Source organism: Marmota flaviventris, chromosome 3, assembly GCF_047511675.1.
Source record: "Marmota flaviventris isolate mMarFla1 chromosome 3, mMarFla1.hap1, whole genome shotgun sequence".
Lineage (NCBI taxonomy): Eukaryota > Metazoa > Chordata > Mammalia > Rodentia > Sciuridae > Marmota > Marmota flaviventris.
This window is the reverse complement of record NC_092500.1, coordinates 159,381,875-159,409,213: the sequence shown is the minus strand read 5'-3', so window position 1 is coordinate 159,409,213 and position 27,339 is coordinate 159,381,875. Positions and strand designations below refer to the sequence as shown.

The following is a 27,339-nucleotide window of genomic DNA, read 5'->3' as shown; positions in this document are numbered from 1 at the left end:
CAGAAAAAGCATTCAACAAAGTACAGCATCCCTTTATGTTCAAAACACTAGAAAAACTAGGGATAACAGGAACTTACCTCAACATTGTAAAAGCTATATATGCTAAACCTCAGTCTAGCATCATCCTAAATGGAGATAAACTGAAGGCATTCCCTCTAAAATCTGGAACAAGACAGGGATGCCCTCTATCACCACTTCTATTCAATTTAGTTCTTGAAATACTAGACAGAGCAATTAGACAAAAGAAATTAAAGGCATAAAAATAGGAAAAGAAGAACTTAAATTATCACTATTTGCGGATGATATGATAATATATCTAACAGACCCAAAAGAGTCTACAAAGAAACTGCTAGAGTTAATAAATGAATTCAGCAAAGTGGCAGGATATAAAATCAACACGCATAAATCAAAGGCATTCCTGTATATCAGCAACAAAACTTCTGAAATGGAAATGAGGAAAACCACTCCATTCACAATATCCTCAAAGAAAATAAGATACTTGGGAATCAACCTAACAAAAGAGGTGAAAGATTTATACAATGAAAACTACAGAACCCTAAAGAGAGAGATAGAAGAAGATCTTAGAAGATGGAAAAATATACCCTGTTCATGGATAGGCAGAACTAACATCATCAAAATGGCGATATTACCCAAAGTTCTATACAGGTTTAATGTGATGCCAATCAAAATCCCAATGGCATTTCTTGTAGAAATAGATAAAGCAATCATGAAATTCATATGGAAAAACAAAAGACCCAGAATAGCAAAAACAATGCTAAGCAGGAAGTGTGAATCTGGAGGTATAGCCATACCAGATTTCAAACTGTACTACAGAGCAATAGTAACAAAAACAGCATGGTACTGGTACCAAAACAGGCGGGTGGACCAATGGTACAGAATAGAGGACACAGAGACCAATCCACAAAATTACAACTACCTTATATTTGATAAAGGGGCTAAAAGCATGCAATGGAGGAAGGATAGCATCTTCAACAAATGGTGCTGCGAAAACTGGAAATCCATATGCAACAAAATGAAGCTGAACCCCTTTCTCTCGCTGTGCACAAAAGTTAACTCAAAATGGATCAAAGAGCTTGATATCAAATCAGAGACTCTGCACCTTATAGAAGAAAAAGTTGGCTCCGATCTACATATTGTGGGGTCGGGCTCCAAATTCCTTAATAGGACACCCATAGCCCAAGAGTTAATAACAAGAATAAACAAATGGGACTTACTTAAACTAAAAAGTTTTTTCTGAGCAAGAGAAACAATAAGAGAGGTAAATAGAGAGCCTACATCCTGGGAACAAATTTTTACCCCTCACACTTCAGATAGAGCCCTAATATCCAGAGTATACAAAGAACTCAAAAAATTAAACAATAAGATAACAAATAACCCAATCAACAAATGGGCCAAGGACCTGAACAGACACTTCTCAGAGGAGGACATACAATCAATGAACAAGTACATGAAAAAATGCTCACCATCTCTAGCAGTCAGAGAAATGCAAATCAAAACCACCCTAAGATACCATCTTACTCCAGTAAGATTGGCAGCCATTATGAAGTCAAACAACAACAAGTGCTGGCGAGGATGTGGGGAAAAGGGTACACTTGTACACTGCTGGTGGGACTGCAAATTGGTGAGGCCAATTTGGAAAGCAGTATGGAGATTCCTGGGAAAGCTGGGAATGGATCCACCATTTGACCCAGCTATCGCCCTTCTCGGACTATTCCCTGAGGATCTTAAATGAGCGTACTATAGGGATACTGCCACATCAATGATCATAGTAGCACAATTCACAATAGCTAGACTGTGGAACCAACCTAGATGCCCTTCAATAGATGAATTGATAAAAAAAAATGTGGCATTTATACACAATGAAGTATTACGCAGCACTAAAAAATGACAAAATCATGGAATTTGCAGGGAAATGGATGGCATTAGAGCAGATTATGCTAAGCGAAGCTAGCCAATCCTTAAAAAACAAATGCCAAATGTCTTCCTTGATATAAAGAGAGCAACTAAGAACAGAACAGGTAGGAAGAGCATGAGGAAAAAATTAACATTAAACAGAGACGAGTGGGGGGAGTGAAAGGGAGAGAGAAGGGAAATCGTATGGAAATGGTAGGAGACCCTCAATGTTACACAAAATATCATATAAGAGGTTGTGCGGGGAAGGGGCGGGAAAACAAGGGAGAGAATTGAACAACAGCAGATGAGGTAGAGAGGGAAGATGGGAGGGGAGGGGAAGGGGGATAGTAGGGGATAGGAAAGGTAGCAGAATACAACAGTCACTAATATGCCATTTTGTAAAAATGTGAATGTGTAACCGATGTGATTCTGCAATTTGTATTTGGGGTAAAAATGGGAGTTCATAACCCACTTGAGTCAAATGTATGAAAGATGATATGTCATGAGCTTTGTAATGTTTTGAACAACCAATAAAAATAAATAAATAAAACAACTGAGAAAATGGACACAGTATATCAAAAATAGTTTCCAAAACATTGAGCACCAGGTGTCAGAGGACAGTGCTGGGAGATGGGAAGTAAGTGAGAAGAGCCCACAGGATAGGTGCCCCAGAACAGGAAGAGATCAGATGTCTCCCTGTGTCCTGGAGATGGAGTTGGGTGTCAAGGAGCCCAAAGCAGCTAGAATCTGAGTGCAAATAGCAGAGAGGAGAACTCTGGAGACCTGTAGAGAATCTCCAGGTTGTATTCAGCACAGTGTTCATCCTGAACATTCAACTGACCGCTGATTAGTGCATGCACCGCCCAAAGAGATAAGAAAAAAAGTTCGTGAGGTTTACACTGAGCAAGTATTTAGTGCTATTCTCATTTAGCAGTTGAAAAACATCCTACTTCACTGGTCATCGGGTAGAAAACTGAGAAGAATTTTGGCACAAGAATGGAGAAAATTAGCCACAGACTAAGCAGTGCTCTAATTCCACCTAATAAAGCTAAAAAAGAAAGATAATAACAGAATTGATCCCAATGACTTGGAATAGTTGTTAAATATCCTCATTACACACATATGAATAATGACAACAAGAACAACAACAACAATAATAAGAGAGGAAGCTTTCAAAAATGACGGTGAAGGTTATGGCACAGATTTATGGCTTAGGTGTTCATAGTGTAAATCTATCTCCAAACTCATTAAGTAGTATGCATTAAATACATATAGATTTTTATATAAAAAATAAAATACATTTACTATTATTGTGTTCTGGGGAAAATCTCATTTGGTGATGCATTTGTATCAAACACTAGATAGTTTTTTCTAATATGTTGTTTAGAGTTTGTATGTATTTTCTATTCATCTGTGACTTTTTAATGGCTTCTTTCTTTTAAAAGTCTGTATTAATATTATACTTAAGTTTTCCTCCATTATCTATGACCTATAGTCTAGTGTAGTTAAAATCCAGTGTTTCAAGGAAATATTTTTCTTTGAAGTTTTGAAAGACCTTGCCTTTGAATATAATTTTATATTGATCACTCAGCCTCTTTCCTAAAGGGTTATCCCACAACTTCTGAAAATGCCATTTTTTATCATTTTTCTGTTCCTATCTGTATAAAGGTCTCTTGGTTTGGAATTTAGTCCCTCTTTACTTGGTTAATTTGGTCTGGGTAATACGCTAGCTCTCTTTCATTTGTTCTCAGTTCTGTGAGGACAGATTGAAAATTGAGCCCTCAGATAATTCAATGATAAACTGCAATTTATAAACGATTTTTCTATGTAGATTTATCTATCATCAAATCAATCATTTAATTTATAAAAGTTCCATGTTGGGGGTTACTTTTTAATAAGGAGTATTTTTTACTCAAACAATGTTTCAAAGAAATTTTAAAAAGAATCTACCAATTTGGAGAAAATCCTTTCAATTTATGTCAATGATAAGGACTTGTATCTTCAATCTGTAAAACATTCTTGAAAATTTAATAATAGAAAAAATAAACAATCCAATTAAAAAGGAGCAGAATATTTGAACAGCCACTTTACAAAGACAAAAATGGATGGCAAATAAGCACATGAAAATAAACTCAACATCATTTGCCATTAGGAAAATGCAAATTAAAGGCACAATGTGATATCACTACACATCTGTTAAAATATCCAAAATTGAATAGATCACCTGGCAAACTGAAAGACAATCTACAAACTACCTGATCATTAGTCTTCAAAATATCGAATAAAACCAGGAGTTGGTGTAGTAACTGGAATGGTCATATAGTACTGTGGAAACATAAAACAGTACAACATCTTTGAGAAACTATGTAGCAATTCCTACAGAATTCAAACATATACTGTACCTACAATGTGACAGTTCTTCTATTCCAATGAAAGCATATGTCTTTACAAACCTTTTATGTGAATGTTCATAGAAATTTTATTTGTAATACTTCTAGATTGAAAATAACCAAAATCTTCATCTATAAGTGGATGGGATATACACATTGTGGGAAGACTGTTCAATAAAGTAATACTCAGCAATGAAAAGGAGAGGACTGCTAACACCTGTACAGCATAGATGAAACTCAGAACAATAATGCTGGTGAAAAAGTCAGACATCTGCCCATTAGTAGTTTTTGGGGATGTGGGTACAGAGGTGGGTTATTTATAGTAAGGGGTTGCACAAGTCCATGAAAAATACTTTTAAAAATGGTGTTCTTTGGGCTGGGGATGTGGCTCAAGTGGTAGCCTGCTCTCCTGGCATGTGTGGGGCCCTGGGTTCGATCCTCAGCACCACATAAAAATAAAAAAGATGTTGTGTGCACTGAAAACTAAAATATAAATATTAAAAAATTCTCTTTCTCTCTCTCTCTTTAAAAAAAATGGTGTTCATCAGGTTGATGTTGATATGGTTCATGACCTATAATAAACTGACTGAACTGTATACTTTGAAAATAGTTCAGTTTATTATCCATTGATTTTACCAAATAAAGCTGTTAAAAGTTAAAGTTTGATTTTTCCTGGATTTTAATTGAATGAAAATTGAACTGTTGTCTTCTTCATATTAAATATATATATTCTTTACTTTCCTTTGACCTGGTCCCATATGTCTCATTTCACAAAGGGTTTGATGTTTAAATTCTCACTATTTATTATAACTCTCTGTATTCCCATTTAGTTCTTATTTTCTGGGATATATTTACCTTGTGAATGTCCCCTCATTGTCTCTCAGTACTGGTATGTCCTGCGTGAGATCCTCTCCAGACTTAAATATCCACCCTCAACTTCTATAGAGGTGAGAGTTTGTTAAACTTAGCATCAAATTCAGCTTTGAAGTAGGCATACAATAATCAAGAGTTATAAATATTGGAAATGGTTAGGATTAGGTACTGATGTGAAGACAGAGTATCTGAGTGTTAAACGTGATTCAGTATCTGTTTTTGAAAAGCATTATCAGTTGGTTTTCTGACCCTCTAGTCACTCACTTAGACACCCCAAAATTCAGGGAGGCAGATACCCTCAGTATATTCTAGGAATGATTCTTCTTGTCTTTTTAGAGTAATAGTGTCACTGTTAAATTCCAGAACAAAAGTAGCTTTATACACATTATAGTTCAGGAGTCAGCAAACTAAGACCCAATGCCTTTTTTTGTAAATAAAGGTTTTATCAATGAAGTTTTATTGGAACATAGCCACAATCATTCTTTTATATATCTTTTTAAGGCAACTTCCTGTGACCATGGCAGAGTTGAGTAGCTGCAGCCACTAAAAATAGTATGGACCTCTTGAAAAACTAAAATAATTATTTTCTGGCCTTGTAAGAAAACTCTTGCTAACCCCTGTGGTTAATTAAAGTTGATGATAGCAAACACAGTACGTATGTGCCAGGCTGCTTTACTATTTTAGGTAAAAATAGTAAAAACATTTTAGGTAAAAACGTGAATTCTAGTACTCATAATAGGCTTATGAGGCAGACAGTGTTACAGTGCCTACAGAACAGATGATGTAACCAAGAAACAGAGAGTTTAAGCAATTTGTCCTAAGTTTTAAAGCTAAAAAGCAATAGGGATAGGATTTAAACAAAGGTGGCTGGACTCCATAAATGAAGGCTTTTAACATTGTCTCATACCACTGCTCCAACTGAAGAAATAGAAGAAGTGCATAATATTTATTAAAATTCAGCACATATAATGTATGGTGCATTTGTGGTGGACAACCAACTAATTGAGAAAAGCTGAGAATTAATTAAATTACAAGAAAAAAATGAAGCATATTTAATTAGTTTTACATGAATTATTATAGTTTCTTCAAATTTCTCCATGAGAGAATTGTTACTAGATAGTTTGAAAAAAAAAAATCATTTTTCCATTTAACAAACTGTCTCTTTAAGTTAGGTCCATATCCCAGAATATTGATTTTTATAAGGGTGTAGACTGCAGATTGAGGATTGTTTTGTCAGCTTCTCTGTTTTTCTCTATTTTTTTTTTTTTTGGTTCAGTGTTATATCCATGAAACTATTCCACCAAGGAATTAGAACCATTTCCAGAATTTCAGTTTCATAACTTGGAGTTTCCCTTAAAGCTGTTTTCTATTTTCTGCATAATTGTAGCAGAGAAATCAGTAAACATTTATTTCAGTAATTGTTTGCAACTAAAACATGTGAAACAAAACAGGTTCAAGAAATTCTGACAGCTTGCTTATTTTTCTTGAAATGATTTCAGTTTGGATAAAATGTGGGGAAAGCTTTTTGACACATATTAGTTGTCTTAAAGAAGTTTGAAATTGTGAATATACAATTTGGTAACTGTTTCTTCTTATGAAGATTTCACTCATGATCAAAGGTTTGCATAAACTACTATTGAAAGGTAGTATTTTATAAAACCACAATTTTATTTATTTTTGGATTTGATTCATAGTATTTTTTCTTTTGAGGCCCAAAATAGATACTTCTTTCAATATGGGAAACATAAACTTTGTTCATCATGATATGTGAAAGCAATCCTTATTCATTACAGTCAAATTTTCTCATAAATTTGCTAAGTATCTATGGACTATCTGAGGAATTAAAGAGTATTTTGCACTGTCTTGTCCTGCAAAGAGATTAAGCATGATCAGGGGTAATAGAACAAGTATGCAAATGCTTATAATAAAAAATGTAGCATAAGATCAGTTTCACATAATTCATTTATAAAATTCTGGTAAATTAAGCAGCATAACAGTAATTAGGTATTGTTCAGGACAATTATATAGGTCGATACCAAGTATACCTTTTCAACAAACTCTGCTATTGAGCTAGAAAAGGAAGAATAATCTTTACTAGTTTACCCTGGAAATACTTCACAAATAGGTTTGAGTAGATAGAAAGAATTAGAATATAATTAATATTAAATATCTTTAAGCACTTGTTTTTTTCCAAACAACTTTCTTATATCTATATGATTTTACAACAATCTATAGGTCATGTACTATTGTTATGCCCATTTTAAAAATAATCTGAGGTTTAGTGGAAGTGAATGGCTTTGGTACCCAACTGGCAAGTGGTGAAGGTACTGTTTATACCCACATCTTCCAATTCTGAAATATCTAAGATTTGTATTATAGCATCTCTTAAATAGAACAGCAGAAAGCCCTAAACTAATGTCAGTCTGCATGGAACTCAGGTATAGGAAGCTAGAAAAGACTGCATGGCAGAGAGGGATTAGATTCTCAAGTTCTATAAATGCCTGAAAATATACTTGAGGTGCCATGGGACAAGGGCTGAGGAAGGACAGAATGTGGCGATAATCTAGGCCAGACATGGATGTGGCACAGAACAGGGCATTAGTAATGTAGTTGAAGGGAACTATTTAGATTCTGGATGCATTTTAAAGGTAGAACCAACTGAATATGTTGATTAGCCCATTGCAGAGTTTTAAGAAGGAGAGTTAAGAATTGCTCCAAAATTTAAAATTTCAGCAACTGGAAGAATAAAATCATGATTTAACGAGATGGGGTCAGTGAGAGAGGAACCGGTCAGCTTTGGGGTTTTAAACATGAGAGGCTGAGGTGTCAATTAGACATACAAATTGTGTTGTTAAGTAGGCAGTTGGACACATGAGTGCAGAGTTCACAGGAAATTCTGGGCTATAGATGTGAACTTGGAAGTCATTAAAATGTAGGTGACATTCACAGTGATGAGATTGGGTGTCATCATCAGTGTAATGTGTGCTGGTTAAGAAGAGAAAAGGTCCAAGTTTTTAGTTCTGGAACACACCAGTATTTTGAATCTTGAAAATGAGGAGGAACCAATAAGGAGCCTGATGTTAATGAAATTGCTTAGCTGACATGAGGTTACTGAATGTAAGGGAAGCTGCTTGTTGAAACATGACTTCAAGCTGTGTGTTGAAACATGACTTCAAAGCAACCTAGCTACAGCTTTTCCCTTGACTGTTGCTTTAATTAGCTTTTTGTCACTGTAACCAAAAGACCTAACGAGAACAATTCAGAGGATGAAAATTTTATTTTGGTTCATGGTTTCAGAGGTTCAGTCCATAGTTGGCTGACTCCATAGCTCAGGAACTGAGTGAGACAGAACATCATGGCAGACGGGCTTGGTGGAGAAAGGCCACTCAGGCCATGACAACCAGGATGTAGAGAGAGAGCTCTGCTCATCAGGGACAAAATACATATTCCAAAGGCATGCTCCCAGTGACATGTCTCCTCCAGCCTCACCCAGTCTGTCTCTAGTTACCACCCAGTCCATCCATATCAGAGGATTAATGCACTGAATAGGTCGAGTATCTCATAATCTAATCATCTCATACTTATCATTTTTGCATTGTCTCACACATGAGCTTTTGGGGAAACCACATGTCCAAACCATAGCAACTGTGCTGTGAGCCTCATGGTGTAAGAAGCACTGAGCTGTCCAAGAAAAGTCCATTGTAAAACACTTTAGTGATTAAATATTTTTATCAGATGGAGTGAAGCAATGTTTTATACATCTGTCATAATAACAGTGAGAAGAAAGTAAGAGTCACTATCCTCATTTTCATGTCAAGAAACTGAGACCAGAGAAGGTGAGAGGGTTGCAAGTGGCTTTACAAGTTAATACCACCACAGGTTTTTTTTTTTTTTTCTAGTCTCTGCTAACAAAAATCTTTTTGATAGATTTGTAGAGTGATATATTTATTTTATAGCCAGGAAACAACTGGAGGCCAGAATAAAGTAGAGAAAAGTAACTGATGTTAAGGAAAATACCAGAGGAATATAATAGAACACAAACAGTGGCATGATCTATGGTGGAAGAAGTATTAACTGAGGGTCAGCAGACTTGGATTGCAGTTCTGGTTGCTGGACCTTCTGAAAGCCTTGATATCAGTTTCTCAGACTAAGAATGTTTCTGAGAGCATGGGGCTTTCATTTAGGGAAAAATTTGCAAGCTCATGATAAATATCCGAGAGTACACAGATCTAGGAACATTTCAGAGACCAAGTTAGGCTCAGAGAGGTAACAAGGGCAGATCTTTTCCTTTCTTCTTTCAGTATTGTTTATAATGAATATATATTACTTCCCTTAGTTTCATAAAAAAATAAAAATGGGAAAAACTGTAAGACAAAATTCAATTGAGTAATTTCTTAACACCAGTAGAAAGATGTAGCATTTACCCATTTGCTTTCTAAATCTTAGTTTCTCCTTCTATAAAATTAGGGAGTTTAACAAGAGCCCCTAAAACCAAGTCTGACATTAGCATCTTGTGATCCTATGTTGAGTCACACATTTCAAGATGTGGGGCCCTTTTATACCTACCTGTATACAAGCACATTTTCGTATCAAGGTTTTTAAGAAAATTGTGTAACTATGATGTGATACGCAGTGAAGTGGAATTATAATTCAGATCAGCAATACATAATTTAATCAAATGATGCATTACTTCAAATAATGATACCAATCACTTGAAGTAGTTACTGTTATTATAGGTTAGTGTTTACTTTGACTTATGAGGATATTGAGGGTTTACTGAAATTAAGTGACATGCTTATGATCATGTGGCCACTAAGTATTTGAAACCCAAGCTTGAGAGACCCTGATTTAAAATCTTAATCACTAAATTCATCTTCTGCGGTATATATATATATATATATATATATATATATATATATATATATATGCGCACACCATCCTTGGTTTTTGTCAAGTTTTCTCATTTCCAAACCCCACTTCTTTTTTTCAAGTTAACTATGTTCACTACTCAGCATCTTTCCTGTGCCTTATGTGACATAGCCTACCCTCATATTCTTCAGAATACAATGAGTTATCCCAGATTTAATGTTTCTGGAACACAAATGTCTTGCAATTCATGGGACTCGTGAATGTGACAGCATTTCTTTTTGCTCCCAGAAGACTTCAAGTCAGAGTATCCTTAAAAATGATATTGTCTCTATGTCCAGAAACTCACCACAGACTTTCTGTTGGAAGCACTGTTGCAGTGGTTAACAATCTGGGATCCCCTATATCTAGTTTCCTGATGTCTTTCTAGTCCCAGCACACTATTCAGACCTCTGGCTGGAGTCCCCGACTTCCATTTCTGTTCTAATTACCACTCATGGAGCTCTCCCAGGTCTGACCCTCTCCTTTGTTGCTGTGGACTTCTCATTCCAAAACTTGATCTGGTTTGCTTACTGCTTTGATTACCAACTCAGTTTCTGTGACCCATGTGAATAGCTCTAACTGCCTCGGGGTGTAAGAATTACTTGGAGAAAATTTTAAAATTACAGATTTTGAAGTACAGATCAGAAGTGAAAAACTGGATGCGAGAACCAGGATCTGGCAATCTATTTTGGAAAGAGTGCTTTCCTGCACATTCTGATTAGAACTCTTGGCCTAGGTGATGTCTTTACCAAAAGCAGGTTCTCAAGTAGATTTTTCTCTGAATTTGAGAAATTAGGGGTTTAGGTATCATTCTGTCGTGGCACCTTGATTAAAAGCTGTATCATTGAGAGGGAATTATAATAAGAATAGAGTTTAAATGCCAGAAAATATATCTGTTTATACTTACAGTTGTGTAAGCACATCAGAGTAAATTACATTTAGAATTCTATTTCCCACAGAGATGCTCATTTTACCATATAGTGAATAAAAAATTTTGGGGTTGAGTTATTTTTCTCTTTCCTTCTTTAATCAAATGTAAACTACTTTAATTGTGCTTTGGAGTCCACAAGCAAGTTTTTTCTTAATTTTTAAATTGTCATTGTGTCACATGAATTGGAATTACATGTTTATTCCAAGCAGTTTTTGAAATAAGTGATTTCAGCCAATTTTCCAGTGGATACTTATCTTATTTAAATAACAAATCCAAATCATTTTTAAAAATCTTCTTTAGTATACAATGAGATTGTTATGATTAAAAATACTTAATGAAAATAAAGTTATTTATGTTAATTGACTTAGTGAACAGTTAGTGTCTATACTGTTAAGAGTCTTATTAGGTGCTAAAGAGAAGCGCAGATTGTCTTCATGTTCTTGACTACTGCCTATTTTTATTGTGGGTGAAAGAGCCATTTTAGAGCTGACTATTCCTGTAAAATACTTCACACTACTTTTCTTCCAGAGACCGACTGCCCATGTAGATCACTTTTTGAACTATGGTTTAATTACAGAGAACTCCTTAAAGCACATAAAATGATATGTAATTTATTCATCTGAGAAATTCAGGGCAAAGCTGATCCTGCTTAGGTATGAAAGTCTAGTTGAAAATACGTTAATACTGTGTTCCGGGAAAGAATCTCATATGATTGAGCCTTTGCTTTCTGTATCTTACCTTTAATTTGTAGCCATGAAAAATAACAGCTGTCTCATAATAACCATTTTAAAATGAGGTGCTATATAAAACATTTATACTTTAGTTTGTAATCAATTTATAGCATCCACTGGGGAAGTTAAAACTACAAGACAGTTGGTATGGTAAATCCCTTTCATTCTCTGATTCTTTTTTTTTTTTTTGGTACCGGGGATTGAACTCAGGGGCACTCAACCACTGAGCCACATCTCCAGCCCTATTTTGTATTTTATTTAGAGACTGGGTCTCACTGAGTTGCTTAGCGTTTTGCTGTTGCTGAGGCTGGCTTTGAACTCATGATGCTCCTGCCTCAGCCTCCCTGAGCTGCTGGGATTTCAGGTATGGGCCACTGCTCCCAGCTGCATTCTCTGATTTTTTACCTTAATTGGTTCTATTGCCAACAGGAAATGATATTTAGACTCTTCAGGAATGTTTACTTACTTTTTGGTATTAATTACTTTCACTAAATAGTAGTTTGTTTTACTTTTTATCTATTGTTATGTGTAAAAGATTCATAGGATTTGTTTTTCTGTTATTACTTCAGAAAACAAAAGGTTCTACTAAAAATGTTATATTTATGCAAATTTGGAGACACCATGTTATTTTTTTCCAGATTTTTTTCTAAGTAAAATGTTTCTTAAAATTTTATAAATAGCTTTCTTTGGTTTTTAGACAAATACATATAATAATCAGAACCTCAATTTTTCTGAAGTCGTTTTAAATTAAAAATAAGCATGTGAGAAGATAAATCTGTTTACAGATTCAGAATATCAATACTGCTTATTGATGTAGTAGATTGGAATATCTGCAGCAAATCGAAAGCATTTAGAAGAATGATAAGAACTGAGCAATAATTTGATTGTATCAAGTATAATTCACACTGGTATTCAAATGCATAGGATACTCTCACTTTAGACAATTTGTGAGGGCATGATGGTTAATCTAGTTCATTGTTACCTGAGAGAAACTGGGTGATGGCTTTGATGAACAGAAGGACGGATGCACCAGGATGCAGGGTGTGGATAAGGACAGTGTCCTTGTGAACGACTGTAGAAAGCCAGAGATTTTGCCCTCTTTGCAGACTAGTGAGTCAGCCTGCCATCATTTCATAAATGCTGGCAGAAAGTCTCTTTTTCAGAGACAAAGAACTTCATTATGTGCAGCATAGCAAAAAGTGTGAGCTTGATGTTTGTGTGCCTTTGTTTTGTACCCTCTGTCCTTTGGGTGTGATAGGAATGGGCCAGACAGATCTCATGAATGAAGAGGATTTTTATGACCACCGAAGACCCAAAGTTTAGGGAACTCTTATAATAGGTTCCAAATAAACCTGTACAAACTTTGTCCCAGACAGAGAGACACACAAAGAGAGAGAGAGAGAGAGAGAGAGAGATGTTACACTGATCAAACAAATTTGTCCACTGTCATATCTGGGTAGGCTGTTGTCTATAGAAAACTCTTGAACAAAAGACCTAGGACAAAGGACACCAATACTTTTGCTTAGATGGGCAGAAACCCAGCAGAACCTTGGAGAATCATCTCTCAATAGGCCCAAGTGATGAATATGTTGATTGTTAAAACTATTTGTACCTAATTGCATCTGTTTGTATCATTCTTATCATAGGTGATATTGATGACCGACTTTCTGGCTAAAACATAAGTAACTAGAAGTCCCGAGAGTAGTTCACCATAGATCAGGCCCCATTCACACACATATACTATAACCTGAGTACATCAGCCTTTGTGAAGTTCTTGGAAACATGTTGATTAATACAAGCTGGGTATCCCTTATCCAAATGAGGCCAGAAGTTCAGATTTGGGATTTGGTGTATTTGCCACACATAAACGAGATATCTTCGGATAAGACCCAGTCTAAATACAAAATTCATTTATGTTTCATGTACACTTAATACAGTCAGCCTGAAGGTAATTTTATATAATACTTTTAGTGCTCCCATGTTTTGACTTGTGTCTGCCATGTGAGGTCAGGTACAGAATTTTCCACTTAGGGTGTCACATCAGTATTCAGAAATTTCAGATTTTAGAGCATGTATGATTTGGGTTTTTTAGATTAGGGAAGGCCAACCTATAATGGTCTGGACTGGAATTGTCTTTTTAAAAATGATTTTATTAGTGCATAATAGTTACACATATTAGTGGGGGTCTTTTTGACGTAGTCATAAATGTTTATAATGAAGTTTGCTTCACTTAAGTCCCCAGGACTTTTCCATTCCTCCTCCCTCCTCCTTGGTCCCCTGCCTCTACTCCACTGTGACTGTCTTTTAACAAATATGGTCCAAGACAAAAGAAAGAAAAAGTGCCAGAGAAACACGGACCAGCTCTAAAGGACTATGTAAGTACTGAGAACAGGATTAAGTTTCTTTCTGCAGAGTTACATACTGTGGTTAGGATTGAAGGGTTATGATGATTGAATGATCTGATGAACTACAGGTTTATGTCTTTCTTTGCCAGGTATTTAACTGCCTGCCAGGAAGATGGCTTTTTTGAAGTGAATTTTGCATCAACTGTTCATATGATTGAAGTTATTAATGCTGAGGATTATTTACTCATCTGCCTTCAATGTTACCAACTAGAAAATTAATGCCCAGGGAACCTGGGAGACTTGCCTAGGGTTACACATGAAGAGCTAATCCCTTGCATCTCCCTCAAAAGAGAGAGTGAGCACCAGAGAGCTCACAAGACTGATCTCAGCAGGAATTACGATTCTTCTCTGTATATAAAACTCCACTTGTCACTGTAAATACCCACACAAATTAATATTGCACTTGGGAACTGTCCAGAAGGTATGAAGCCTCATTCTGGTTTGTGAGTAGAGCTTGGCCTTAGTCTAGTAAAATATTAATTGCCATTCAAAATCACTTAAAAAGATGACTAGCTGAGATACAAGTACAGGGTTTCCTTGAGTGCAATAAACAATTAAGCCAATAATCATTTGCCCAGCGAAACTTTCAAGTTTTGAGAAATTGGCCTTGTTTCATGTTTGGTGAAAGGCAGAGAGATTTAACTACTTTCATCTACAGTTGGAGGCTTTGGCCATATTGAGCTGAAAGGAATCTTGGAGAGCGTCCACTGGGATGATTTTCTCCTTAGAAACTGCAAGCTCGTGGAACCCGTGAGGTACAATCTCCATCCTCATTTATTATAAAGACATTCTGCTTTCACCTGTCTTACATCTGGCTTCTGTGATTTAGAAAAAAAGTTTCAAAACTTAACCACATAATATTCTATAGGCGTTTAGTCACATGCATTTATTAAGACTAAGGGGATGCACATTTATGATTTGTATGTTTTATACATTTGAGGTTTATGTATCACCATAAACACTATTGTCCTTGATGATAGCATGCTAAAATATTTAGGAGGAGGTGCCTGATGCTTGTGATTTACTATGAAATGCACCAAAAATAAGGTAGATTGATGGGAGGATTTAGGATGGATACACAAGGAGCAAGCATAGTAACATATTATGGTAGAATGTATGGAGGGCCTATGGGGTTTTCTATACAATTATTTCAACTGTGTTACATGTTCAGAAAATATTTGATACATTGTATTGGGAAAAACTTACCAATATAGTTCAGTCCCGTCTTTCTGTAGTTAAGAAAAATGAGGCTCAGGGAAAATAAGGAAAAACCATTGGAAGTGAGCACTAGAACCAAAAATATCTTTGAAGAACTTGTTCCACTGCTTATCTTCACATTCACACTTGAGCATTCGACGAAGGTATTTTTATATCAATGTCAAAAAGACCGTGAATACTATTAAAAAGCAAAAAAAGGCATTCTACAGGGTTATTGAAACTCCTCTTTTCATTGAGGCTCACCCATCCCCACTTCCATTATTTTTCATTTTGGTAGCATCGAGGAGATTTGGGGACTTCTTGTAGTTTAATACATTAGAGCTGATTGTGAATTTATATATTCTATGATATTTAAGGGCCCAATCTTTATTGATTTCTATTTACATATACATAAATGCATATGGTACAGATATGCAGGCAAGTTTTGTAGAAAAGGTCCATAAACTTTGTATATATTCTCTTTGTATATATTTCATGTTTTGAAATGAAAACAACCAAAAAGGCTTTGCTTCTAGTTTTTGGCATAAGTCACCATGAACGACTGTCTGAAAAGGATTTCTTCTTTTTTCTGATACTCTACTAGAACATTTAAAGATCTATAGAGTTAAGACTGACATACATTTTAATTCTGGTTGTGGTATTTGTAGGTGTGAGAATTTGTGGGAGTTACTCAAATTCTCTGTGGCTTTTTCCATGGGTTTAAAGGTGGATAATAACTGCCCTATGGCTCGTGGTGTTTAATGAATACCATTCAGAATCCTCTTATTAGTGGTAACCTTTGTATTTACTAGTGAATGACCTATCTTTGTAATTGTATCACTTTGTATTTCTACTTTTTAATTTAATTTAATTTTAATTTATAGTTGACAATAACTTTCACAACTGAATGTGCTTCTGAATATTAACAGGATTTATGTTTGCCTTTTCCTATCAATAAAACATCCACAGTATAACTTTTACAGTTATTTTACTCAAAAGTACAAGTCATCTAAAAAGCACATTTCAGTGAGTTTATTTATTTCCTAATTCTGTTGTCTTTTAAAAAATTCTTTCTGCTTTCTCAACTTTTAGTGTTCGTTACTGCTTTTTAGTAATCAACTACATATTAATTAAATTACATAATAGTTTCCTCCCTAGAATTCTAAAATGTGAGTTTTGCAAAATTGTAGATTGATGTAAATCAAACTGTAAGAAATATAGAATTCCAAAGGAGTGAATAACTAAAATTTTTATCATTAGTGTAACTTTTAAAAATTACAGTATAAAGATGCTATTTTTTCAAATTGAGGAAATAAAGATATTTATTAACTAAAAATATACTTTCAGACTAATGAAATTGTTATCTTGATAATTATTCAATAAATATATTTTATACATTTCAGCATATTTATACATATGATATAATGCTATAATAAGTAAATACACATAAGATAATAGTATATAATTTTAAGGAAAACGTCAAGGTTATAATTACTATAGTTCAATAGTTGTATAATACTTTGGTTACCATTTGAAATCCTTTATTAAAAATGTGATATAATTTCTAAGAATGACAAAGTGAGCTTATGGTATGCCATCGAAAATTTTAAAGAGTTGAGAAGAAGCTTTGAGATCATCTGGAATTTTGGATTTTTGGTTTTTATTACTTACTGCACATTAAAATAATTTGGGGGAGTTAAAAAAATCCTAATACTTAGGTTGTACTGAAATGAAATAAACTGGAACCCAAATAGGGCCTTCGCATTCCTAGTTTTAAAATCCTCTCCTAGTGATTCTACTCTAATGTCACTTATAAGAACCATTCATCTGGGGGTTTGGGCCAGCATTTCAAGAGGAACCAGAGAATTGCTTTGGATTTTGGTGGCATCATAACTATTTACCTTCAGCTTACAAACAGAATCTTGGCCTTATCTTAAACCAGTGGGTTTTGCCCCTTCTTATCCTGCTTTCTTTTGATTTCTTCAGTTTGTTGTTATTCTTATGGGTTCCTGTGGGTTCCCAACACCATTAGTAGTAGTATCATTAGTAGTCAAGCCTTATTTTCGTGGGTGAGCCTAGGAGTCAAACAGTCCATAAATAGAGTTCTTTTGTGGCCTGAAATAAGCACATGGTACTTCTAGTTGGTCATTCCAAGTTTTAGGCACTACATATTGATTAAATTACATTTCATTTTATTCAGTAATAAAATAACCTATTTTTATTAAACAATTTGTTGTGGACATATATTGGGCTTTTTAAGAAATGGTAAAACAAACAAAAATCAATATATTCTAATTGAAGCTCATTTAAAATAATTTGCTTATTTTATTTTTATAATTGTGGTCTTATTCATAGACAACAAAACTCATATATATTACATATAATTAATTGAATTTTTGTATGTTATAAAATCATTTTTAATGCAGAGTTATTATAATACCATATCATGCCATTAGGGTAACTTTCAAGTGATTGGCAATAGAGGAGAATGTGTTTCTAATCCATGTGTGACACATCCTTTGGACAATTGCAATTTATGCTAAACATTCATCACCTTTTCTTGCTGTGGTGGGATGTGGCCAGACACAGATGCATTTCTCATGCCTCTGGAAGGCCTTGTTTAAAACACTCACTCTGGGATACTACTGTGCTTCTTTACTTCCAGACTGACCCCTGCTCTAAGCAGTGTTGGGGCAATGCCTGGGTCGCCCAAGCCCTTGAAGTTCAAGGAGCAGCACCTGGACTTCTCATGATGGGAGGTCAGAGTCAATGTAAGTGACTTCCTAATTTGGGGGGCTAAATCCCTTCAGCATTTAGATCTGTATGCAGTTAGCATTATAAATGGTTATTCACAGTGTGTTTTAGGTCATCACCTTACTCCAAAATATTGCCATTGACCTAAAATAAAACTTTAGAAAGGCTTTTTGCAAGTAATGAGCTCTGTGTGTGTCTCTGGTAAAACACATTGTTCAAAGATACAATGCACTCAATATCTTTTTTTACCCATCAATATTTTCAATCCCATGAAAACATTCCTTTGAGGAAATTGGTGTTACTTTGAAACTTAGCATCAATTAAGAGAAAACGCAGTCTAGTACAATAACAATTTTTTTCTTGGATGTAGCTGAGTAGAGCTTTGTTTTCTAGGCATAAAGGCAGATGTGAAAAAGTCATATCTTTGAGAATAGTGTTAATTTTGCAATAGTTAAAGAATTGTTACTAAGCACTGGTACTCGGAACAGCATCCTTTCCTTTCAGTGATGTTGATTCATGAATTCCCAATCATGTACGAATTCTCAATGATCTCAAAGGTAATACGCAGTTTGGTAAATTGTATCAGGAAGTGTTTGATGTTTGAACCAATGGATGTAGAAATAGTGGAAATAATGTTCATTTTTGATAATTTGCCCGGTAACTGGGTTTGAGTTTTTCCTTTAAGGAAAAATAATGAAGACGTGATACTTTTATGAAGATAGAATTTTCATTGAAAACAAAGAGAAGAAAGTAATGAAATAATAGAAAATATTATAATACTATCGAGTTTTATTTTCACCAAGTCCTGAGGATCTAAGACTCCTTTCAAATACTTTTGTAACTGTTATAAATTATATGGTAATGGTGTTTGAAGTCCAGTTGAAGATAATTTCTCTTATACAATTAGACTCTTTAGAATTTTTATGTAATAGAATGCTTTGATTATATAGAAAGCAAAAAATTCTATAGTAAGTAAAGATTGAAATTAACTTCTTTATGTCTGTCTAATGGCTTGGCTCTAACTTCAGTAAACAAATTTGAGCGACTAATGTCAAACAAATGAGTGTTTTACGTATGTCTACTCTCCTTAATTGAATCCATCCTATAGCACATAAAAATAACAAGAACTGGAAAAAGCATAAAACATGTGGTAAAAAGCCAGGTATACTTTAGATTCATGTTCCTCTGCTTCCTGGGGGATCTTTTAAGTTTTCTCAGCATCATATCTAATTACCTATTTTGTCTACCCTACTGGGTTGTTGTGGAAACCAAATGAGATTACATCTGTGAAAGTACTTTTACTGTAACGTGCTATACAAAATTTGTTAATCTTTTAAATGTGACATTTAGAACAAAACATTTAAAATAATATGGGTATTATAGCCAACAACTTCATTATCTAGTTTTATTTTTTTTAATAAACAAGAAACAAAATGATCCATATATAGTGGGCTAAAACGCAGGAGTAGCATCAAAATACTTATGAAAATCAGCATTTGTTACCATGGAATGTCCTGAATCAAATTGTTTGTTAGACCTCCTTCCCTCCTCCCCTTTCTAACTCCTACTCCTTTCTCTTTCTTCAACCCTATTCCTTCCATCCTGCTTTCCAAGGTGGTTAGGATTTTTCTGTTTGTCTTTGACCTTAAGTTGTATACCCTATGGATCCTTCTTTATTGGTATTACATTACTTCAATATTCTCTTGGCAGATTTTATATAAAGAATTTTTGACATTTTCCCCTTGATGTTTTATAGTTAGACAAGGTGAAGTTCTAAGTTGCTGGACCAGAAAAAGGAGAGTGTTCTTTGGTCCCCAGTGAGTAATAACACCACAGGTAGTGCTGACAGGTGTGTATCGTCACACTTCAGTTGAGGCTGTTCTGTGGTTTGAGTCCCTTTAGCTGTCTCTGTCATACCATTTACAATTAACTCTTTTTTTTTTTTTAAACCATACCACCACATGTTTAGCATGAAGTGGCTCAGACAAGGGTAGAAACAGAAAAGCAACGAATAATAAAGAAAGTAGACAAGATTTGAGCAAAAACACATAGAAATTGGAAAGCATAAAGGGGATAGCAGTCAAAGGTAAGCTTTTAAATGAGAGGAAGGCTGTTGGGTGAGAAAGAAAGACAAAGAAACCTCCTTTAAGCAGCGTTGCTCTAGCTGGTCAGGACTGACTGCAGAAAAGTTGGCTGGAGCTCTTGATTCCCAGGGAAAAAAGTGCACACCGGGTGACCTGTGCCAACACCCATGGGAAGGGAGCAAAAGCCAACAGCGGATGAACACAGGAGGTCAAAAACTCATTTATCTTGGCATTCCTAGTTTAAACATGATAAACTTATAAGGAATATTTGTCTTGAAACTATTTAAACTTATTAGCACCAAATAAATACTTGCTATGATTCTTCATTATTGGTTGTTTCTGAAACTTGAAGCTGAACGATTGGTTTAGAAATCTCCGTATTTGTGTGACCATTGTTTACCATTCTGTGATTGCCCTAAGGCAGAAAATTGAGGCTGCTTTTTGTCCAGTGTTCTCTTCCCTCATTTCTTTATTATAATCATCCTTTCCATTCCCTCATTTTCTTCCCATGTGTCTGTCTTTCTTCTTCCTTTCCTTCCTTGTTTCCCATTCACCCACCCCACTATTTAGAATGATTTCCTTAGACTTACAATTCCTAACATCACAATGTAGTATCTTTGAAATATTTTTCCTCAAACCTATCAATCATGCTTGGAAATAGGAAATTCATGTGCCAGAATGAGTTCTCTAGTTGTCCCTAATTGCAAAAGGTCTGGTGTGATAAAGATATAAAAGTTAAAAACAGAGTTTTTGATAATTTGGGTTATTTGTGAGCATCATCCTGTGATTTTTAGAATTTCTATGTATTTAAATACTGGAACTTTGGGAAGATGGTATTTAGATGGATTTAATCTTTTCTGAGGGTTAGGATCTGGTAGTCAGCACAGGATCTGAGAAGATCAGCGTCTCTGTTCACTTGAGATTTTTTCCTTTGCCTGGTCTTCCACAGTTGAGTGATAGTTGAGCTGCTGTAGTGAGCTGTTTCTCTCCAATAGGGATATAAGCTCGTCTTTAGATACATTTTTTGAAAATGCCCCCCTGGCCAGGCATGGTGACGCACACCTGTAATCCCAGTGACTGGGGAGGGTGAGGCAAGAGGATCGCAAGTTTGAGGACAGCCTCAACAATTTATCAAGACCCAGTCTCAAAAAATAGAAAGGAGGAAATGTAGCTCAATGGTAAAGCACCCTTGTTGTGTTCAATTCACACACACACACACACACACACAACAAAACAAAACAAAATAACACCCCCCCCCAAAAAAAAAAAAAAAAAAGAAAAACAATGCACCCTCTGAGCCACAGGATTATAATAAGGCACTTTTCCTTTCAGGTTTGGCTTGATATTGAAATTGGGTAGAATTTAGAATTCTATTTGCCACCAGGGAAATTTTTCACATGAATACATAATTCAAACATATGCAGTAGCCCCTGAGAAAAATGTGAATTTTACCCTAAAATATGATGATACTTTTAAAAATACCTGGCCTCCCAAATACAGTAAAAGTTTTTTTTTCCTGTCAGTTTTAATCAATAAACAGAAATCATTGACTTTTGGAATTAGGAGAGTCTCAACCTTTTACCTGTCACCTTTTCAAAGTTCTAAGTTAAGTAATATTCTAGTCATATAATATTAATTATTAGAAAAGTGACTGAAATATCAGTATTGTTTCTATGCTAATTTAGTGAAGTTTGGGGATAAGAAAACAATACAATTTAAATGAAAGATTAACATTTTGCATGCTATTGTGGGTCAATGAGATGGTGGCATTAAGTTTGGTGCCAACCTTGGTGCCATCCCTGATTCACAGACAACTTCAGAATCTGTGCTGTAGAATTAAGATACCAAACCTATGTGCCTACCTTCCTTTGTCTGTCTGTGTCTCTCTTTCTCTCTCTCCCCCCCCACCCCCCTTCTGTCTCTCTTTTTAATACACAAGTTTAGGTTTTATAGATCTTATGAAGAGGTAAGGAACAGAAGGGGGAAGATTTCTGATTAAAAAATTTTCACATTTAAAGTTGTGATATTCACCTTCAATGCATTGGAAAGCATGAGTGAATTAAAATCCCCATGAAAAATGGACTTGAATATATAACACGACCTGCAATGTGCTCTGATAACATGGTTAATGTTTTTTATTTTCTGGAGAGAGACCACAGGGGAGGCTGATGCAGTGTAGGAAATGGGAGGCGACTCTGTCAGGAAGCAGACAGCAGAGGTGTGAGGCTTTAGTATCTTTGGGGTCTAATTTGCACGACTTTGGGGTAAAGTTACCTGTGTTTCAGGGATCCCTGCCATTGCCCTGGCCCTTGTAGCTGGCATTAGTGCCATGCATTATCTTCACTGATACTTAATCTGGGGTGGACAGCTGCCACCCAGGGTGTCCCCAAAGCCAGGAGCTGAAAGCAGGACTCCAAGAACTCTCAGTCAGCCAGCTTTCCTGGCCTTCTCTGTTCTTCATTAACTTTACAATAATGGGACAGCATGGCTTGAGCTATTGAGCAACTGTGATTTTGAACTCTACTTACTAAGTCTTGATAAAGTTTTATTGCACTAGCTGAATGGCACATACTAGGTCCACATTTCTCTCCCTCTCTCTCTCTCTCTCTCTCTGTTTTAATCCACCACAACTCCTTTATCAAAAACAAACAAAAAAACAATAGCTCTGCCATGGACTTTTCATGTTAGTACAGTTTCGAAGTAAGTTTGATATTAAGCTGCATATTTAGAAATTAGAGCAGAACTCTAGAGGGAACTTTAAGAATTACAAAAGAAAAAGATAATAGAAAGGGGGAAAACAGAAAAAAAATAATAGCAGCAACAACTAAAAAGAACTAAAAAACGAAATCAGCATTGAGGAGTGTGGGAAAATAAAAACACCTCAAATTCTTAAAACAGAGAAGTATGTTAAAATTTCAATTAGAACTTTGCATGCCATAGAAGAAGTCTGCAGAGGATATTTATTCTTTCACTAATTTTTATTTCTTTAGACTTATTACGTAGAAAAGTTGAACTTACTATTCTTATGTTTGATCAAGGAACTTTAAGCAAGTTTAAAGTAGAGCTCAAGTAAACATTTTAAAGATTACCTCTAAGACTTGTTAAGTGTGCTTAATTTCTTTTAGAACTGAAAGTTTTAGCTGTTTTTTTTTCCTTTTCTTTTTTCCCCCCTCTGGCTGTGGCATTACCAGCCATAGGTCAAGTGACAACATCATTGTTTTTAATCAAAAGGATTAATAAAAATGTAAGAGGATTAAGCATTTCAGGTCTGGCTTCTATAGTTAATCAGAGAATATTGGTTTGAAGCCAGTATACTATACATGCTAATTGATTGGTACTTTGAAGTAATATGGAAGATTACCTCCTCTGAGATGCTCAACTGGGGCAGTCTTTCTCAAGCAGGAGCAATTTTGCTCCCAGGAAACATAGGTCAGTGTTTGGAGACATTTTTGATTGTCAAAACTGAGGGCGGAGTGGTTGCTACTGGCATCTAGTGAGCAGAGACCAGAGTTGGTACTAAACATCCTACAATGCCCAGGAAAGCTCTCCACGACAAAGAGAATAATCCGATCCCAGATGTCAGTTGTGCTAAAGTTGGGAAACCCTGATGTAGGAATATGTACAATTTGACTTTTTATTTCTTTCTTCTTCCATTTCCTCCTCCTTCTTCATCCCTGTTTATTAGCTATGTGTCACTTGGTGTGGCGAAGAATAAATGGCTGTTTTGTGCTGCATGGGATCTTTGCTGTATCAGTTCTCAGGGTGCAGTGTTGTCCAGAATGCAAAGGGACGCATGCTGCAGTTGTATGACCTTGGACATGTCAGTTAGTCTCTCATTTCTTTTTCTCTAAAACTCAGAGTTAAACAAGATTAATGGTTTCTTTTAGCCCAGCAAAATCAGAGTAACTTGCCAAGTCATTGATTCCACCTGACTTGAACGTCCGCTGTGTCAGACGATGTGCTAAGAATGAAACAACACAAAAGCTCTAGTTCTGACTTTTGAATGCCTGTGGCTTAGTTGAGGAGTTCAGCAGCTCCACAAAAGGGATCCTGCACCATGATAAGAGTCCTATTAAAGTGTGATCACAGGACCATAGTAAGGAGGGGAGCTGCTGTCAGTGATAAGGAGGGTGGAGTAAATGCTGCAAGAGAAGCTCTGACCTGGCTCTTGGAGAGGAGGAGAAACTCTAGGGAAAGGGATTTCCCCATGGAAGGAACAGCAGAAACAAAGGCTTAGGATTACAAAAAAAGCAAACCAAAACAAACCCTGGTATGTGGAGTAATGTTGAAAAGTTTCAGCGTGTCTGGGACATGAAAGTCACTGAATAAAAATACTCTTATATTGCCTTCATCTATAAAAGTGTTCCAAGTGAATCTTAAAGCTATGAAAAATCAGTGTTTCCACCTACACTGGGTCTCACACTGTGGCCATTCATTCACTTCTAATGTGTGCATCACAAGCACAGACAGCTTCAATTGCAGGCTGGGGATTCCTTGGGGCTCTGTCTCTGCTACTTAACTTGTCTTAACTTGAGCTTGAGTCGCTGCTTCATAGCTAATACTAGGACTCATGTTGTAGAAAAGTCAGGTGTAACAGATCCAATTAAAAGAAAAAGAGAGAGAGCCTGATATTTTCCCCCATCAAGTTCCCTTGAAGTGACTGAATTTTAATAACCCCTTTCAATGCAGTGGATTTGGGTAATTAAAATTGCTGACTTAATTCACTAACTCAGGTGAACCAAGTGTAGCACCATCCCATTTAGTCCTTCTAAAGTAAGTAGAGAGTGTGATAGCAGAAAACTGACCATGGGCAGCACCTGTTTTTGGCTTAGGGTAAAATATGTTGCCTGAGCTTGCTGAACAAGAGGTTCTCTGCATGACCTTAGCCACCATTACACTCAGTTTTCTTTTGTAGAAAGTCAGAAACAGGACACTGAGGGAAAATGGTCTTTCTATTGTCTGTAAAGAGGTGGAAGAATTTTACACAAGTTTTCCCTAGCGTGTCTGACATTTCTCCTAAGGAAGGGAGCTTAAGTGGAATAACTTTCTCTAGTTTTCCTTCGGACATCTCCAGATATAAAGGGAAATTATGTAGTAGGTATCACAGGGACTTGATGTAAGTTCAGGAAATCTGTCTTTTCCAGCCAAGCAAATGACTTTCTGTGATATTTTACTTCTTGATGTCTGAACTCCTTCTAGAAATAAATCTAATGATACCTGCTGTTCCTCGCTTAGGACTTATGAAGTAATGTCTGCAGAGTGTATGAGAAGAAAAAGGTTTTATAGCATAGAAAGAGCATTTTTTCCACCCATTAATATCACTTTGTTCTCTGTTTATGTTATTTCTAAGTAGTCTGACATTTGGCAATTTCTCCTCCTGCCCCCCGCATCAGAAGGTAAAAAATCATGATTAACTATTCAGTATGAATTTGTCACAATCTCGTTTAACCTAATAAATATCCCAGAAAAGAGCAGACTTGGCTAGAGTTAAATCGGTACAGCTTTACTAATTTGGCTACTAAAATAAGTCAATGCTTTTTAATCTGGGTTGAGCTAAGGGGGAATGTTCAGAAATCAGGGCATGGGTGCATTCTCCCAGAAACCCCTGGACATCAGCTCCTTCTATCAGCTTGGTGAGAGGTAGAGGAAGCATAAATAATTGCATTCAAGGCCAACACCTTCCCCCTTGCTTTGTACCAGCAGTATAGTAGTAGGGGGACTATGATGAAGAATAGGTAGATAAGCAATCTTCAGTATGACACATGAGAATTTAAAATAGTGACCTCTTAAAGGCAGTTCTTTACTTAATAGGTGATGAACTTACATCCTTTCATGGTCTATTTGGTTTTGCCTTTTAAAGGAAAAAAACATTTACTCCATACTTTAAAGCAGAAGTGTTATGGTTTGGATGTGAGGTTTCCCCCAAAAGCTCACATGAGAGATAATGCAAGAAGGTTGAGAGGAGAAATGATTGGGTTAAAGCCTTAGCTTAATTAGTGAATTAATAGCTGATGGGATTCATTGAGTGGTAACTGGAGGCAGGTGGTGTGTGGCTGGTGGAAGTGGTTCATTGGAGGCGTGGCTATGGGGTATATTGTAACTGGAGAGTGGAGACTCTCTCTCTGCTCTCTGATCCTCATGATGTGAGCTGCTTCCCTCTGCCACACTCTTCTGCCATGATGTTCGGCCCCACCTCAAGCCCCGAGGAACGGGGCCTTCTATGGACTAAGACCTCTGAAACCATGAGCCCTCAGGTAAACTTTTCCTCTTCTACAGTTGAGCTGGTTGGATCCTTTAGACACAGTAGCAAAAAAGCTGACTAAAACAAGGAGTTTACTGAAGTATATCTACACTCATTCATTTACATATGGTCTGTGACTCATTTTTGTGCTACCATGGCAGACTTCAGTAGTACAAAGGAGAATTTATGGATACACAAAGACTAAAATAAAATATTTATAATCAGGCTTTTTTTGTACAAAAGTTTTACTGTTTGTTATGGTTTGAATGTGAGGTTACCCCCCAGAAGCTCCTGTGTTAATGAGGAGGAGAGATGATTAAATTATGAGAGCTGTATTCTAATGGGTGGATTCATTCACTTGTTGGATTAATAATTTGAAAGGACCAAAGCAATAGAGTCAGCCAACTGTGGACTGAGACCTCTGAAACCGTGATTCAACTGTAACCTTTTTCTCCTCTAAGTTATTCTTGTTGGGTATTTTGGTTACAGTGATGGAAGGCTGACTAAAATGCTGTTCTCTGCATAAAAGAATCACAAATACTTTCCTTTCATCTTATTTTCTTTGGAATAATTGAGAAATTCTCATAAAATGCAGGTGTTGAGATAAAAATAATGTTTCTTATGATCTGAGAAAAATATGCATATAATAGAATAGTAACTGTAAAGTGATCTTGAATAATTTGTTACTTATATTAGTAAATGAATGACAATAATAAAAGCAAATTCTTATAAAATGTTCATTGGGTTTTAGGCACTATTCTAAGTACTTTTACATTTCATTCCCAGAAATTCTGTGAAGTAAGATAATTATTTTCTCTGTTTTGTAGGTGACTTTCTGTTGTTTGTAAATACAGTTGAACAATTTAATTTACAAGAAAAACAACTAAAAATGTAATTTTTGATTTATTTCA

The 27,339-nt window shown here is 35.8% G+C and overlaps 1 protein-coding gene across 1 annotated transcript in view; it reads left to right on the top strand.

Annotated features, from left to right (window-relative positions):
- The window catches only part of Tll1 (tolloid like 1), a 202,924-nt gene that overhangs the window by 24,689 nt on the left and 150,896 nt on the right, over positions 1-27,339 (top strand). The gene's annotated exons all lie outside the window — the stretch shown is intronic.